Here is a 17,188-nt window from a genome sequence, read left to right as displayed (position 1 = left end):
GGCAGAAGCTGTACGGTTTATTGGGTTTTACCTGCTGACTTGGTGATTATTCTCGAAGGATGTTTTTGTTTTGCGGTTATTCGGAGCTTTTGCGGTTGTGTATTGTCGTCGTAATAGATCTCTCTCTCTCCCCCCCCCCTCTCTCTCTCTCTCTCTCTCTCTCTCTCTCTCTCTCTCTCTCTCTCTCTCTCTTACTTAAGCAGCCGGACGTTAGATTTTCTAAGATGGCATACTTGTCCCTATTGAATATGCATGAAAGGGGCCATGACAACTGGGTCACACGTGTTAAGTCTTTGTTGTGTGAGCTTGGTTTTGGCCTTGTGTGGCAATTTGGAAGCGTGGCAGATGAGAGACTATTCCTGTGCACCTTCAAAGAACGATTAAGTGAAAACTTTTGTCTGAAATGGCTCAACCATACGTCACAAAGTCCTCGCTTTGAACTTTACCACAGTCACAAAAGTCTGATCGGACGAGAACATTATTTAGACTTCATAAAAGTGAATATCTACAGGACAGCTCTCAGCAGGTTCAGACTTGGCGTCTCTCCATTCAGTGCACACAGGCAACGTTTTTCGCATTCGGAAGCAAGCCGGCTATGCCCTTTTTGTACAAATAAAACTGAGGATGAAATGCATGTTGTCTTTGTGTGCCCAGTGTATCAGGCTATTAGAACCAGATATATTGGCATACCGGTTGACTCTCCATGCGAACTCCAACTGTGTGAACTGTTGAAAGGTAGCGACGAAACAAAAGCCGTAAGTTTTGCTAAATATCTATTCCTGGCTTGGAAAGCGAGGCAGAAGAGGCTTGATGTTTGATTCGTGACATGGAAAATGTACCCCTCGGTATTACCGTTACCAGAAAGTTTTCATGGTTGATACACTGTTTGCTACGATGTATATATCTATATTGTGAGGTGACTATATTAGCAACCAACTGCCAAAAATATTTAACACCATGTATATACATTTGATTCGATTACGTGAAATGCTGATTTTGTACATTTTCTCTTTTTTTTTACCATTGTAAAAACCAAATCACTGGTTACACAATTAAACAATCCAATCTCTCTCTCTCTCTCTCTCTCTCTCTCTCTCTCTCTCTCTCTCTCTCTCTCTCTCTCTCTCTCTCTCTCTCAATAGATCTCTCTCTCAATAGATCTCTCTCTCTCTCTCTCTCTCTCTCTCTCTCTCTCTCTCTCTCTCTCTCTCTCCCTCCCTCTCATACACCTCTTTGAGATTAATGACCGGCCTTCCAAGTTCTAATGCCTGTCAAACGCAGTACTCTTGCTCTCCCTTTTGCTGCGTTAATTCCTTTCAGTTCCTTGCTTTGGAGTTTACTTGATGTATTTGCGATAAGTGGTGTTTGATACCCTGAAGCGATAAAATTTCGATTATCTAGAAACGACTCTGCTGCAATGTTGATTCAGCAACATGCGGTAGCATTTCGATTAGGTGTGAAAGTTCCTTGCGCTAGTAGGTCAGTTGCGCAGTTATTATACCGCAACCACAAAGCGAAAACCGGGACGTATTTGACAACAGGCGAGAAGAGCACGGAGCTTACGCCAAACGAAGCGTCAAATAAGTATAGGAGAACGGAACCGAAGTATCTACAGTTAGGTGTCTGAGGACATTAAGTTATATATTTAATTCATTGGTCTGTGGAGCGTGCACGCTTCGTTGAAGCAACAGTAAGTTGTTAGCTGTGACAGGTGTCCGCGTTGCGTCAGCGTTGTTGTCCAAACGTGTTACAAGTTCACGGCAGGTTTACGCTAGTCAATAGCTCCTGAGGTACTCAAGGACTCTCCTCTCTCTATCACATGGCACGATAGCCCTCGTCAACAACGCTCGTCTCTTTTCGGCAAGACGCCGTGTTGCTGAATCAATTTGTTGCAAGCAACCTACCGGCGCCTGGCTTGGCTTGCTGGTTGTTGCGAGAGGTCCTTGGGGCCCTCTTCAGGGTTCTGAAGCGTCCTCAAAGCTACCCCAGGCTTCCGTTACTACTGGAGTTCGCTCTAGGGCCAGCTGTCAGAGAACTGGCGTTGCTGATTCGATTAGACCCAGCGAGCTCTTCTTCTCTGCTGTCCGATTGGCGTTTCTGCGAAGACATTCGTGAAGTATTTCGAAGTGCGTGAAACAAGACTAGCGAGGCGATGCTAACGGACTTGCTTCTGGTTGAATTGATGAAAAACAACGAGGATGTCTTGCTCAAGTTGTTTTTACATTTAGTCAAGTTTTGACTAAATGTTTTAACATAGAGGGGGAATCGAGACGAGGGTCGTGGTGTATGTATGTGTGTGTGTGTGTGTGTGTGTGTGTGTGTGTGTGTGTGCGTGTGTGTGTGTGTGTGTGTGTGTGTGTGTGTGTGTGTGTGTGTGTGTGTGTGTGTGTGTAGAGCGATTCAGACCAAACTACTGGACCGATCTTTATGAAATTTGACATGAGAGTTCCTGGGAATGATATCCCCGGATGTTTTTTTCTTTTTTTCGATAAATACTTTTGATGACGTCATATCCGGCTTTTTGTAAAAGTTGAGGCGGCACTGTCACACCCTCATTTTTCAATCAAATTGATTGAAATTTGTGTAAAGCAATCTTCGACGAAGGCCGGACTTCGGTATTGCATTTCAGCTTGGTGGCTTAACAATTAATTGATGACTTTGGTCATTAAAAATCTGAAAATGTTAATAATTTTTTTTTATATAAAACGATCCAAATTTACGTTCATCTTATTCTCCATCATTTCCTGATTCCAAAAACATATAAATATGTTATATTGGGATTAAAAACAAGCTCTGAAAATTAAAAATATAAAAATTATGATCAAAATTTCCGAAATCGATTCAAAAACAATTTCATCTTATTCCTTGTCGGTTCCTGATTCCAAAAACATATAGATATGATATGTTTGGATTAAAAACACGCTCAGAAAGTTAAAACGAAGAGAGGTACAGAAAAGCGTGCTATGCAGCACAGCGAAACCACTACCGCGCTGAACAGGCTCGTCAGTTTCACTCCGTTATGCAGAAGCGGCGGACTACGGTCATTGTGAAAAAATGCAGTGCGTTCAGTTTCATTCTGTGAGTTCCACAGCTTGACTAAATGTAGTAATTTCGCCTTACGCGACTTGTTTGTTTGTTTGCTTAACGCCCAGCCGACCACGAAGGGCCATATCAGGGCCGTGCTGCTTTGACATATAACGTGCGCCACACACAAGACAGAAGTCGCAGCACAGGCTTCATGTCTCACCCAGTCACATTATTCTGACACCGGACCAACCAGTCCTAGCACTAACCCCATAATGCCAGACGCCAGGCGGAGCAGCCACTAGATTGCCAATTTTAAAGTCTTAGGTATGACCCGGCCGGGGTTCGAACCCACGACCTCCCGATCACGGGGCGGACGCCTTACCACTAGGCCAACCGTGCCGGTTGCTCAAGTTGTGATGAGTGGATTTGTATGCATGGCAACAACGCGTGCAGCTGATCAAGGACCCAAAAAAACTCAACAGCACCGACCGATGCAGTTGAACAAATTAGAGGGAATCGACACCAAATAACAATCCTGTTCAATGTTAAATGAGACGTAAAATTATGACAAGACTGGGCGGGATTCAATGAAGTAAACATGTCTTGTACATAATATTCGCCCACAGCAGAAACTCAATTCGGGATAATTTCGTTTACACTGCAGAGACAATCCACATTATACACAGACTTTTTATTGTTGCAAATGCAATCAAAAATTAAAGCAAAGAGAATACATGTGCATGATGTGGTAGCCGTGACGAAATCGCTTGGATTCTAGTAAGATTGCAATTAGAGCAGCCGCATTACGTCTCTGAAAATCTCCCCCGAAAGCGGCGTATGGCTGCCTAAATGTCGGGGTAAAAACCTAAATGTCGGGGTAAAAACCTAAATGTCGGGGTAAAAACCTAAAAACCTAAATGTCGGGGTAAAAACCTAAAAACCTAAATGTCGGGGTAAAAACCTAAAAACCTAAATGTCGGGGTAAAAACCTAAAAACCTAAATGTCGGGGTAAAAACCTAAAACCCTAAATGTCGGGGTAAAAACCTAACTGTCGGGGTAAAAACCTAACTGTCGGGGTAAAAACGGCCATACACATAAAAGCCGTGGGAGTTTCAGCTCATGAACAAAACAACCAGTGTCAGAAAATCTCCCCGTCAAGAAAAGATTACCGGCGTTGGCAGTCCCCTGACTTTCTCACTACACCAAGGTAAGCGTTACTTGGTCAGCACTGACGACACACCAACACGCGAGTTAAGTTTACTGGCTGTCACGGGTGCACCTGCAAGATTGATATATATATAATGCAGTGTTCACATTGAATTATATCTGATTCAATGTCCACATTGAATTATATCTGATTCAGTGTTCACATTTAATTACATTTGATTCAGTGTTCACATTGAATTATATCTGATTCAGTGTCCACATTGAATTTTATCTAATGTAGTGTCAACACTGACGACACAGCAAGACGTGAGGTGAGACTTCTTGGTGTCACAGGTGCACTTGATCTGGCATGGCAGCCAACTCAGGGCGTTGTTGTGTGACAAACGTAAGCGGCTTTCGACACATATCTATATATACCTGCCAGTGCCCACGCCCAGTTTGAACCCAGTGCCAGGTTCCGTACAAACGTCTTACGAGGTTTTTTTACTCCACCGAGTTGGGCGCGACTGAACTGAAATGGATTGTGTAGTGAGAACTGAGCTAGCAATCATCCATATGCATACAAACATTTCAGATTTCAGACTCCACGTGTGTGGATTAAATATATAATGAGTTAGACCGATTATATCCTTTATTTTTTTAATATTTTTTGTATAGACTAAGCTTTAAACATAAAATTACTATCCGGCATCTCTTCAACATTTAGTAAAGTAGCTCTAAAACAAACACCAATCCGTGTTCATACATGTACAGCCATGGTATCTCTACAGTGCAGTGCATTAGCGAAATGAAAGTTCAGTGAAAACAATCCGCTGTCGCTTACTGTTTTCCTATTGAGTAGTTTGCGTGTTGAATGCATGGCATTTTTCGCCCGAAGCATAAACGAAAAAAGAAACAACAGTGGCTCCATTAAGGCGCCATTGCCGCAAGGTATCCTGAAAAAAAGACTCTGTTCCTTACCGGGTTACTAACCGATAGCGTAAACTAAATATTCAAGTGTTTAGACCAAGTGGGGAAACTGTTAGACATTTGCCGACGTAATGCTGCTAAAAGTGGTCATAAATCGCACGGTAGTGTGTGAAAATTATCGTTTTGAGGAAAATTCGTTAATTCTGCAACATTTCTCGAATATCCGGAAGGAATGAAAGATTTCTCCCGTCGTGAGACCCCAGAGATTAATACATCGTAATACAAAGCTAAAGGTTTTGCTGAAATTATTACATCGTAATACGAAACTAAAGGTTTTGCAGAAAGAAATCTCTCCCGCAGGATTCGAAACTAAATCAAAAACCGACTGACATTTACAGAGGAGGAATTTAATGCATTATTGACCTTCATGAACACATTATCTTGAATATATGATAGCAGCGCATGACGCGATATTCGATACTGGTTGAAATGCAGGGTGTGCAATTCTCAAATTTCAACTTTTTTTTGTTAAACTTTTCTCCAAGGGGGCTTTAAAGCAATATAGTTCTCAACGGAGGAATGTGATCTGCTATTGGTTTAAACACAATGTTATTCAAAATACATGACATGAAACAATTGACAAAAATGCAGCTAGGACACGAACTCAAGCAAATGCTTATTTGACGTGACCATAACAGTGCTAAGTTACACAAGTTTTCATGATGGTGGACAACACAATTATTAACCAGAAGAACAAAATGTAGGAGGGGGGTATGGGGAACTTAATCAAAACAGATCTGCTATTCACCTTTACTGAAAATACTTTCTTGAATAAAATAATGTTATAACACTATGTATTGCAATACGGGTTGTTAAGCGGGTTGTACAGTACTTTCGTGAATATATGAAATAGTGTTTTTATGTTGGAAGAAAAGGCGAAGAAAGGAAGACCAGCCGCACGGGGGGGGGGGGGGGGGGGGTGGGGGGGGGGGGGGGCGGTAGCTCAGTTGGTAGAGCACTGGACTTGTGATCGGAAAGTCGGAGGTTCGAATTCGGGCCGGGACGGACACGGGTCAACTTTATGTGAAGACCTAAAGACGGAAGCCATGTCCCACCCCCGTGTCATCACAATGGCACGTAAAAGACCTCGGTCATTCTGCCATATAAGTGTAGATGGCTGATACCACCTAAACACGCATACACCAGTGTATCTCATCAAAAGCCGTGAGGGCGTAAAAACTCAAATGATCATATAACCCATATCATGTCCTCAAGAGGCGAAATATTTAGCCTGTAGGACAGTAAGCATTCACCCTTTCCTTTTTACCAGCTGCACCTGCAGATGATTAATTATGGGAGCGGACGAATGCTTTTTCTGGGTAAGGCTAGATTATCGGTTCCGTTGCAGCATTTTGTCGATGACAATACACCGAATCTACAGAAGCATTGTTAAAGGAATTAACGAAGTATTGGTTGACACCTATCCATGACATTCTGTCCCTGTCAAGGTGTTGAACTTCTGCTGCTTTGGGTAAGACGATATATGCGATATGGTTTCCGCTGTGATATCGGTTTTCCTTTACGCTAAAAAGTAAAGCATAGTCAACGGATTTTGTTTTAGAGAAAGTAAACTGAGAAATGGCGTGAAAAGAGTGCGATACGTTGATTGAACACTTTCTTTTCCCGACCCAGGAAGCTCAAGTTTTCGTAATGGTTTCACTGCAAAATAACGCAGACTTGGCTTATTGCGTGCGAGGGAGCTTTTTCCCAAACAACCCTTTTTAACACCGTCTAAGTAATGTATGTTCATTTTTGTAATTATGTTACGCTTTGGCGAACAATTCTAATTAAATAATCATGTTAACAAATGAATTTCCTCCACAACTGTCTTTACCTGGTTGAAAAATATGCAATTTTACGATTTTTGTAGCGTGTCAAAGTCACACGTTCGTCTGCAATCACGACTCGATTGACCCATACCCTGTAAAACACAGTTTATATAAAGGTAAAAAAAAAAAAAAATGATTAAAGATTATGCACTAATCGTACAGCCAGTAAAATATCCTCCACGAATCTGACTTCCTTACCTTATCTGGTTCATATTTTACGACAATTTGAAAATGACCAAAAATGACGAAAAATCACTTGCAACAGAGGGCGCGAATGAGTTGCGTTTCTTTCGCCGGTTACTGTACAACGGTATAAACAAGTGGAAGCTGTATTTGTAAATTCTACATAATTCGTAACTCCTTCTCTTTGTTCTTTGACCAAGAAGTACCAAGCAGCCCAGCAGGCTTGAGAGGTTTCAAACGCCTTGAGTGCTCCATGCCTTCGCAATGCGCGTTCGTTTTATCTGTTGTCATTTTTCTTTTCGATACGAAAATGCGGTTATTGTCCCTTCAGATCTCTGTCGAAGCTCCTGGTAAAGGTATAATCCTTCCAATCCCTAAATTAGGACCCGTCGTATCTTTTTGACACATTACTTTTCAAACGATGACTTCCAAACTGGAACCCTGCATTCATTCATTCATTCATTCATTCATTCATTCATTCATTCATCTCATGCACCCGAGTTGTTGGCCTTTAAAGTCAACACCGGTGTATTGTAGAATTCTGTTTGTGATAGGGTCTGGTGGTTTCCGATTGTCTGTATGTTCATGGAAACCTTCGGGTTTGCATAACAGTTTTTATAGGGCTAAGAAATTAGCCCTAACATTTTCAATCCTGTTTGATTGCACTTCGCTTCCCGAGGTGATCGTAGTGTTTCGGCACTCGGTTACACTTACACCGACCAAAGGGCGTCGTAACCTTTGATGCATTCCACGGCCAGGACCAAAGCCAAAGTGTAGAACGATACTTAGCAGGGACGGCCCCCTCTTTGATGATTCTCACCGCAAGTGAAAAGCCATACTTGTGTCGCACGGAGCCTGTCATCAAACGCCTGGCTAATAGCTAGGAGTCGTTACACAGGTCACGGGTGACTTTGTCAGGGTGCAGGTTGACTGGTCTCATCGCGGTGTCTTGGAGGTCCCAGATCACACTACCTGGTCACGTGCCGCGCTTGTCGGGTTATTTGAAGTGAAGGAGAGTAATGTCAACCTGACCTTTGTACGCGGTTTTCTTGTGGCTTTTTTGTTTTGCCGGCTGGGGATAAGTCAAGGACTGGATAAAGATAGAATTTGATTTTGGACATGACGGGCTTTCAGCTGAGATGTGTTTCGATCTGTGCCTGTTTTGTTGGCTTCCTTGTTAGGGATACTTCATGAACTGGTCAAAGGTGGATTTTGGTTCTGGACCCGTTTGGATTTCAGCGGATAATTATTTCGGGCTGTGTCTGTTTTGTTGGCTTCTTGTTTTTGATGTATGCCGGAAGGGGTTTTAAGGCCAAATAAGACTTAACACTGCTACTAGTATGGACATACATGTTAACTTGTTAAGTGTTGGCTCAGGTGCGTGTTATCTATCGAAGTCCAGAACTGCTGTTTTTTCACAGCACAAGTGTTTCTCGTGTCCAACATAAATAAGGCTCTTTGTATACCTGTGTGTCGGTCTAACATAAATAAGGCTCTTTGTGTACCTGTGTGTCGGTCTAACAATATAATTACAGGGACTGAAACTAACTCATCATTCTGTACGTCTTCACAGACCTACTAACTTTTTGGAACATTAACTGGTGATTCGTTAAAACAATATTATACGGTGACATGATGAGTCTCCGCCTATAAAGCCAGCAGGGGTCAGGAGGTCAGTGTGATGTTCGTGACAAACCTACTGCAAAAACCGCACAGTCAGAAGGTCAGCATTTGTTAAAAGTCTACAACAAAAGGTTATCACTAATTACAAGCCTACAATCAATCAATCAATCAATATGAAGCTTATATCGCGCGTATTCCGTGGGTACAGTTCTAAGCGCAGGGATTTTTATTTTTTTTTTATGTTTTTTTTATGCAATTTATACCGCGCACATATTCAAGGCGCAGGGATTTATTTATGCCGTGAGAGATGGATTTTTTTTACACAATACATCACGCATTCACATCGGCCAGCAGATCGCAGCCATTTCGGCGCATATCCTACTTTTTCACGGCCTATTATTCCAAGTCACACGGGTATTTTGGTGGACATTTTTCATCTATGCCTATACAATTTTGCCAGGAAAGACCCTTTTGTCAATCGTGGGATCTTTAACGTGCACACCCCAATGTAGTGTACACGAAGGGACCTCGGTTTTTCGTCTCATCCGAAAGACTAGCACTTGAACCCACCACCTAGGTTAGGAAAGGGGGGAGAAAATTGCTAACGCCCTGACCCAGGGTCGAACTCGCAACCTCTCGTTTCCGAGCGCAAGTGCGTTACCACTCGGCCACCCAGTCGTTACCACTCGGCCACCCAGTCGTTACCACTCGGCCACCCAGTCGTTACCACTCGGCCACCCAGTCGTTACCACTCGGCCACCCAGTCGTTACCACTCGGCCACCCAGTCGTTACCACTCGGCCACCCAGTCGTTACCACTCGGCCACCCAGTCGTTACCACTCGGCCACCCAGTCAAAGGGAATCCTTACTAGGCTGACTACACCTGCATCGTCAACCCCGCCCCTGCACGGCACACCTGGTTGGGTGGAGGGTGGGGAGGATGTCACCTTTGCTTGACTGGTCTCGGAACTGTGAGACTTGTCCTGGTCAAAAGACTCCCCCCCCCCCCCCCTGATGCCCTGTCTGTTAAGCTTCCAGCGAGCGTGGTGCGTAGGAACAAAGTCTGCGTCCCATTTACACACCTTCATACCATGAAGTGATTGTGAACTTTCCTTCTACAGTCGAACGTGCCCTTGCGACGACCTCTCAAAGACCACCTGCCCCCATTCCCATTGATGATATACGAGTTTTTCTTCGATACAATTCCCCTTTACATAGCGGTCACCTGTCTATAACAACCAATTGTACTACTGGTCTATGAACTTCCGTTCACTAAACCACGACGTTAACTCGCAAACGTTGTGCGATCAAGTTCTGCCGACGGTGGTCAGAGACTTTACGGTTCAAGGTCCCGTTGTATTTTTGATACTCCTGTCTGCCTCAGTCTCTGCAGAATATCCCCTTCCATCATTCCATCAAATGACATCCTGTCTCAGCGATGATGCTGCGCCGCACAGTACCTAATGACGCGTCCAGCAGAGCATGCGGCTCACCCCAGCGTGTTTCACGTGCTATTGGCACTGTGCGTGCAGCTGGCCGGACAAGCCAGGGGTCATCCTGTCATTAGACTGGTCAGTCGATTTCATCCCATCAGCACTGTCACTCTTTTCTGGTCGCCCGGGTCCAGGGAAATGTGGAAAGAGTAGGGTAGGATGGAGACGGAAAAAAAGATCAAGGGTGCAAGCGGATGATTTTGAGGGAGGTGTTCACGAAGCGTAAGAAAATAAGCCCCACGTAGCCTAAGTAGGAATCAATGTGGGTTGAACGGCTCGTAAATAACTGTATTCTCCCGGCGTTAGGCCCTTTGATGTTTGTGATTTTTCACACCTGCCTTTCCGTACTGATCATTTTTTCGTTGTGTTATTGCACTGGAAACTTCAAACATGGTTGAAATCGAGTTGGTCTGCTAGCTTGAATATTTTTGGGGTGTGTGTTGGTTTCCATGGGCCCTGCTTGGCGGCTTGAAAGGTATATTTTCCAATAACCAATTATTGAAAGTGATTTGATTTTCGCCTTATTTTTTTGGTCATCTTTTCTTCTTTCGCTCTCTCTCTCTCACTTTTTCTCACTTTCTCTCTCTCTCTCTCTCTCTCTCTCTCTCTCTCTCTCTCTCTCTCTCTCTCAGTCTCTCCCTCTCTCCCTCTCTCTCCCTCCGTCTGTCTCTCCCTCCGTCTCTTTCTTTCTCTCTCTTGAAAAGGGGTGTATTTTTTCTTGCTTTTCCTCTCTTATTCTTTTTTCTTCTTTTGCTTTTTAGGCGGGAGTGCATTCCACAGCACATTTACTGCGGCTAGTTTTAACGTCAAGTGCGTGTAAAAGGTGTCAAAGAGTCGTAAATTTTACAGCTTGCTCGCGCGGGTGAATAATTTATGTTAACGAGACAAATATTTTGTTTTAAAAGGAAAGGCGTAAAACGTTTTACAGTTGTATCATATTTGACTAGGATTTCACATACGCAGGCACGGACTCCCACCTCCCCAATCCCAATACACACACACACACACACACACACACACGCACACGCACACATACTCACACGCAAACACACACAAACACGCACACACACTCACACATACACACACACACTCAAACACCCCCCCACACACACACACACACGCTAGCACACACATTTTGTTGTATTATTTTTTTTTCAAAAAGCAAAATATTCATGCTTGGTCATGAAAACGCAACTAAGGACCCTCATTAGCAAGTCAAATATGTGTTGCTTTATGTGAATTCCAACGCGGTTTATAATGGCGTTTTTAGTGCTTCCTGTTTTTTAAACAGGGCAATCTGAATATATACACATGTGTTGTTGTCATCAAATGATGTCTCTATGCTTAATTTGTTTTGAGTTTCTGATTTGTGTGCGTTGTTCCGACAACGATCTGTATCTCCATTCACATTACAAAATGCGCTATGCATAAACAATCTCTCATTTTTGTTCGGAGATTAATACCCGGAATCACACTAGTGCTGGGAGGAATATACTCGTAATAAGAAGATACAATAATGTACTTAGAGCGAGTGGATAGAGGGGAATAATAACTACATGACAAGTAATAACTACATGACAAGTAATAACTACATGACAAGTAATAACTACATGACAAGTAATAACTACAGGAAAATCTGTCCTCATTACTAAGTGGCCTACTTCTACTGAAAAAAAACTTCAACCTAACTGATTGTGACCTGTTTTAGAAAGAATAAATCGATAAATGTAAACAGGAAAGCCAGACTAGTGGCAAGCAGATCAGCTCGTGGAACAATTTCTGGTGCCAACTAGGTCAGCTTAGTGAAACATTCTCCACCCACTTGAGACATTAAACTCTCATTTTCCTCGCGTTATCGACCGCACAAACTTGAAAGGCTAACGCTATGGAGGAGAGCGAAAAAGAAAGGGTGCAGAACTGGGGTGATTGGCACTATTTTTCAAGCATGATAACAAAAATCGATCAGTAATGATTGGCCATATTTGAAGCCAAGACAAATCTGGACTATTACGAGGGCGCGTGCATGATTGGCAGTGTCTGAAGCCAACAAAGGGGGTGCAATTTGGGCGTGTTGTGCAATTTGGGCGTGTTTGGCTGTATGTGAAAAACTCATAGCCAGTGATCGATGGCACCAGTGCATGTTCGGCGTGAACCGTCAACACCGTAAATTGCCCCGTATTGAAAATGCCTTACGGCAAAGAATTTTTCTCGGACATCGAAAAACTTCAACGGCGATGGCTCTTTTCTGGTCTTCTCCGACAGAGATCGTCTGCAGTTTACACAAAACGTTTGCTAAAGTAAAGTTTGTCGTCTTGCTTGTATGACACAAATTTGACGGTTTCAACGCGAAATGCACTGCTAGTGGGTATTTATGCAAAGTTTTGAGTGCTGAGGATTTCTTGGTCATTAAGTGCAGAGCGGGGTGGGGTTTTTTTAGAAAAAAATTAACTGTTTACAGTATGAAATCCAAAGCAGATTGACAGCTAACTTTCATGAAATCAAGAATTAGAAAACAAGAAAGATTGGTTAATGGAACGTTTCAATATAGATATAAAGAAACATTCACAGTATGCACATGTATACTCTTTTTTGCCCGTCTTTTTTTCTCTGTCTCTGTCTCTGTCTCTCTTTCTCTCTCTCTCTCTCTCCCTCTCTCTCTCTCTCTCTCTCTCTCTCTCTCTCTCTCTCTCTCTCTCTCTCTATCTGTGCAGAGGGAACAGTCGAACTAGATAGCAGGATATAGAATACAGGCAGACAGGCATGCATTGGCAGATATTATCTATATGCGCACAAATAAAGAGACACACGGGCAACACAAATAAAAACAGAGGCAAACACCCCACCCCCCACCCCCCCCCCTCCACCCCCTGGTTGCATACTTACATTCGAACTATACATACAAAACCCTTCCGAGAATGATCGAGGCATGCATTTATCTACCATTTGACGCACTCGAAGACCCCTTTAGCTGGCGCTAATAATTTTGTGTCTGATCTATTATTCTGACTGCAAGCATGACCTTGGTCGGTTCCCAGGGGGGGGGGCCACCTGATCAGATTGTCTGTCATCCTCGCGTCCTCACACGGACGATTCCAGTACAGCTCTGCTGTCGGCCTGCAAGGCTGTTATCACTTCGCGGATGACAGTGCTGTCAGAAGCTGTGCAGACTGAGGGCAAGGTTGCTTGATACTGTATGAACTAGATACACAGACATACAGGCATAGACAGTGCTGTCAGAAGCTGTGCAGACTGAGGGCAAGGTTGCTTGATACTGTATGAACTAGATACACAGACATACAGGCATAGACAGTGCTGTCAGAAGCTGTGCAGACTGAGGGCAAGGTTGCTTGATACTGTATGAACTAGATACACAGACATACAGGCATAGACAGTGCTGTCAGAAGCTGTGCAGACTGAGGGCAAGGTTGCTTGATACTGTATGAACTAGATACACAGACATACAGGCATAGACAGTGCTGTCAGAAGCTGTGCAGACTGAGGGCAAGGTTGCTTGATACTGTATGAACTAGATACACAGACATACGGGCTTAGACAATGGAACCCCCATTGTAAGACCTCCAAAAATCTCAGAAAATCGGGTCTTGAAAATGAGGTAAATTTACAGAGGTTATAAACAGAAAATATTAAAAGCAAGATTAGTAAAGGAGCGAAGTCTGAAATTGGGGGGGGCTGGGAGTCTTTAAACGGGAGGTCCACTGTGTATGTAGAAGCAGCGTAGAACTAATATAGCTATGAGACCAATGGTGGCGAGAGAGGTGAAGGGAGGGGGAATGTTTACAGTGCCGTGTGCCGGGCTGTGAGCAGTACCCGCCAATGTTTAGCTCAGGCACCGTCGCGGCGGACGCGCCTCAGTTCTATACCGAACACTGCACCCTCATTCAAGGAAAATGCACCGCGCTGTTCTAGACAACTGTCCTCACCTACAAGTCAGAGGTGTAAGTTACACCGACCCTGGCGCCTAAGGCAAAGCCAAATGCTCGTCTCAAAACCGAATATCTTTGCGAGAAGTGAGGGAGATGATGAGGATTAGTGTTTTTGGTTTGTTAGAGAAAGAGAGAGAGAGAGAGAGAGAGAGAGAGAGAGAGAGAGAGAGAGAGAGAGAGAGAGAGAGAGAGAGAGAGAGAGAGAGAGAGATGTATACGTACATGTTTTCTCCAAGTAACAGACATGCAGAAACAAGCAAATTACTACCATGCACCGCCCCTATAAAACAGTCACGGACACACCAGAACGAACTCCAAAGTATGTCTGGAATTTCTTTCCCAGGGAGGTTCGAAGGTTACGCAAATCTCAGATCAGATCACGCCCGCACGCGACTTGCCGAGACCTTCTGACTGAAATCGAAAAGCAATGGCTGACAGTTCTTATTTGCCGTAATCCATTTACTCGTGTCGGGGATTTCTGCAACTCCGCAGATCTTGCCTCCCCGGAGGTGACGGATTAACAAGGATTTATTGGGAATCTGTCAAGTTTTGTTGCCTGTGATAAGTAGGTAATTGTGTCGTTCCTGTGTCACATTTTGGCAGAATCGCTGTTAGAAATCGCTGCTTGTTTTCGTTTTTGGCGTAACGGCTGTCATTGAAAACGCAGTGAGAAAAGGAGTGAGGTTTTTGGTAATAACTGAGAATTGTGCTCCTCCCAACTAAAGTTTTCCCCTGGGAACTTAAGATAGAGAAAGATTAAATGGTGTTCAAAACTACCACCCCTATATTATGCTCTCTTCATGTATCGTCTAGATTTTGTGTTTGTCAAATTATTGGTTGTTTAGTTGGTGTTTCTGCACGTCTTTCTGTTTACACATTTGTCATTCGTTCCGTATGCTTTTATTTCTATCCCTTCTATGTATATAATGCCTGTCCGCTTGTCTCTCTGTCTGTCGGTGTGCCTGTATGCCTGTCCGCTTGTCTCTCTGTCTGTCGGTGTGCCTGTATGCCTGTCCGCTTGTCTCTCTTTCTGTCGGTGTGCCTGTATGCCTGTCCGCTTGTCTCTCTGTCTGTCAGTGTGCCTGAATGCCTGTCCGCTTGTCTCTCTGTCTGTCGGTGTGCCTGTATGCCTGTCCGCTTGTCTCTCTGTCTGTCGGTGTGCCTGTATGCCTGCTTGTCTTTCTTAGTTTCACTGTTGTTGTTTTTCAACAATTTGTTTTTAAAATTTTTCTTGTCAACCTTTTTTTATTTTTTATTTTATTTATTTTTTTACATTTAGTCAAGTTTTGACTAAATGTTTTAACATAGAGGGGGAATCGATACGAGGGTTGTGGTGTATGTGTATGTGTGTGTGTGTGAGTCTGTGCGTGTGTGTGTGTAGAGCGATTCAGACCAAACTACTGGACGGATCTTTATGAAATTTTACATGAGAGTTCCTGGGAATGATATCCCCGGACGTTTTTTTCGTTTTTTCGATAAAATACCTTTGATGACGTCATATCCGGCTTTTTGTAAAAGTTGAGGCGGCACTGTCACACCCTCATTTTTCAATCAAATTGATTGAAACTTTGGCCAAGCAATCTTCGACGAAGGCCGGACTTCGGTATTGCATTTCAGCTTGGTGGCTTAAAAATCTGAAAACTGTAAAAAATAATAAATTTTTTTATAAAACGATCCAAATTTACGTTCATCTTATTCTTCATCATTTTTCGATTCCAAAAACATATAAATATGTTATATTTGGATTAAAAACAAGCTCTGAAAATAAAAAAAATATAAAAATTATGATCAAAATTAAATTTTCGAAATCAATTTAAAAACGCTTTCATCTTATCCCTTGTCAGTTCCTGATTCCAAAAACATATAGAGAAAGTTAAAACGAAGAGAAGTACAGAAAAGCGTGCTATCCTTCTCAGCGCAACTACTACCCCGCTCTTCTTGTCAATTTCACTAGTATACGGTCTTGCTGAAAAATTACATTGCGTTCAGTTTCATTCTGTGAGTTCGACAGCTTGACTAAATGTTGTATTTTCGCCTTACGCGACTTGTTTCTTCTTTCTTTCTTTTTTTCTTTCTTTCTTTCTTTCTTTCTTGTTTTCTTTCTTTCAGTAATTCTTCGTTCTTTCTGTAATCATGTCCATGTTCCAACCTCTTTCCTTCTGTCTCCGTTTCTTCTTTCTTTCCGTAATTCTTTCTATTTTCCAACTTCTCTACATTCCGTAACGTCTTTCTTTGCTGTAGGGGCCCAGTCTCTTTTATCGTCGCACATTCTCTCACGCGCGAAACAAGGCAGTTATCGCAATCTTTATACGCACTGACGACACTCAACCTCTCAAAGTCAAAATACCGTATCGCACCCTGGCACTGAGAGAATTCGGCAAAGCAAGCGTATCCAATCTCGAATCAGTGCGACATTCCGTGCAACAAAAGAGTTTATCGTCCGAAAACGTGTGACTGTTCACACGGTGAACGAAATTAGACATTTTTGTCTATACCGGTACCGGCACGGTTGGCCTAGTGGTAAGGCGTCCGCCCCGTGATCGGGAGGTCGTGGGTTCGAACCCCGGCCGGGTCATACCTAAGACTTTAAAATTGGCAATCTAGTGGCTGCTCTGCCTGGCGTCTGGTATTATGGGGTTAGTGCTAGGACTGGTTGGTCCGGTGTCAGAATAATGTGACTGGGTGAGGCATGAAGCCTGTGCTGCGACTTAGTGTCTTGTGTGTGGCGCACGTTATATGTCAAAGTAGCACCGCCCTGATATGGCCCGTCGTGGTCGGCTGGGCGTTAAGCAAACAAACAAACAAACAAGTCTATACCGGTCACTGTAGGGTTAAACGCACTTGGTCATATTTAGGGGCTCCGCTCACATATATATGTAACTTCAGCAGGACCGACGACGCACTGCAGCTTATCCCAGCCCGCTACACGTTGCATGAAAGGAAAACAGGCCA

The 17,188-nt window shown here is 43.4% G+C and overlaps 1 protein-coding gene and 1 long non-coding RNA gene across 2 annotated transcripts in view; both read left to right on the top strand.

Moving 5' to 3' along the window:
* LOC138951912 (uncharacterized) overlaps positions 1-17,188 on the top strand; it is a 162,577-nt gene that overhangs the window by 101,170 nt on the left and 44,219 nt on the right. The gene's annotated exons all lie outside the window — the stretch shown is intronic.
* The window catches only part of LOC138951926 (uncharacterized), a 272,464-nt gene continuing 258,108 nt past the window's right edge, over positions 2,833-17,188 (top strand). Inside the window, exon 1 of the long non-coding RNA XR_011451266.1 lies at positions 2,833-3,428. This is a non-coding gene — a long non-coding RNA (uncharacterized lncRNA). The remainder of the gene's footprint in view (positions 3,429-17,188) is intronic.

Source organism: Littorina saxatilis, linkage group LG17 (assembly GCF_037325665.1).
Source record: "Littorina saxatilis isolate snail1 linkage group LG17, US_GU_Lsax_2.0, whole genome shotgun sequence".
In the NCBI taxonomy this organism is placed as follows: domain Eukaryota; kingdom Metazoa; phylum Mollusca; class Gastropoda; order Littorinimorpha; family Littorinidae; genus Littorina; species Littorina saxatilis.
Note: the sequence above shows the minus strand (reverse complement) of the source record. Positions and strands in the feature narration are given on the sequence as shown.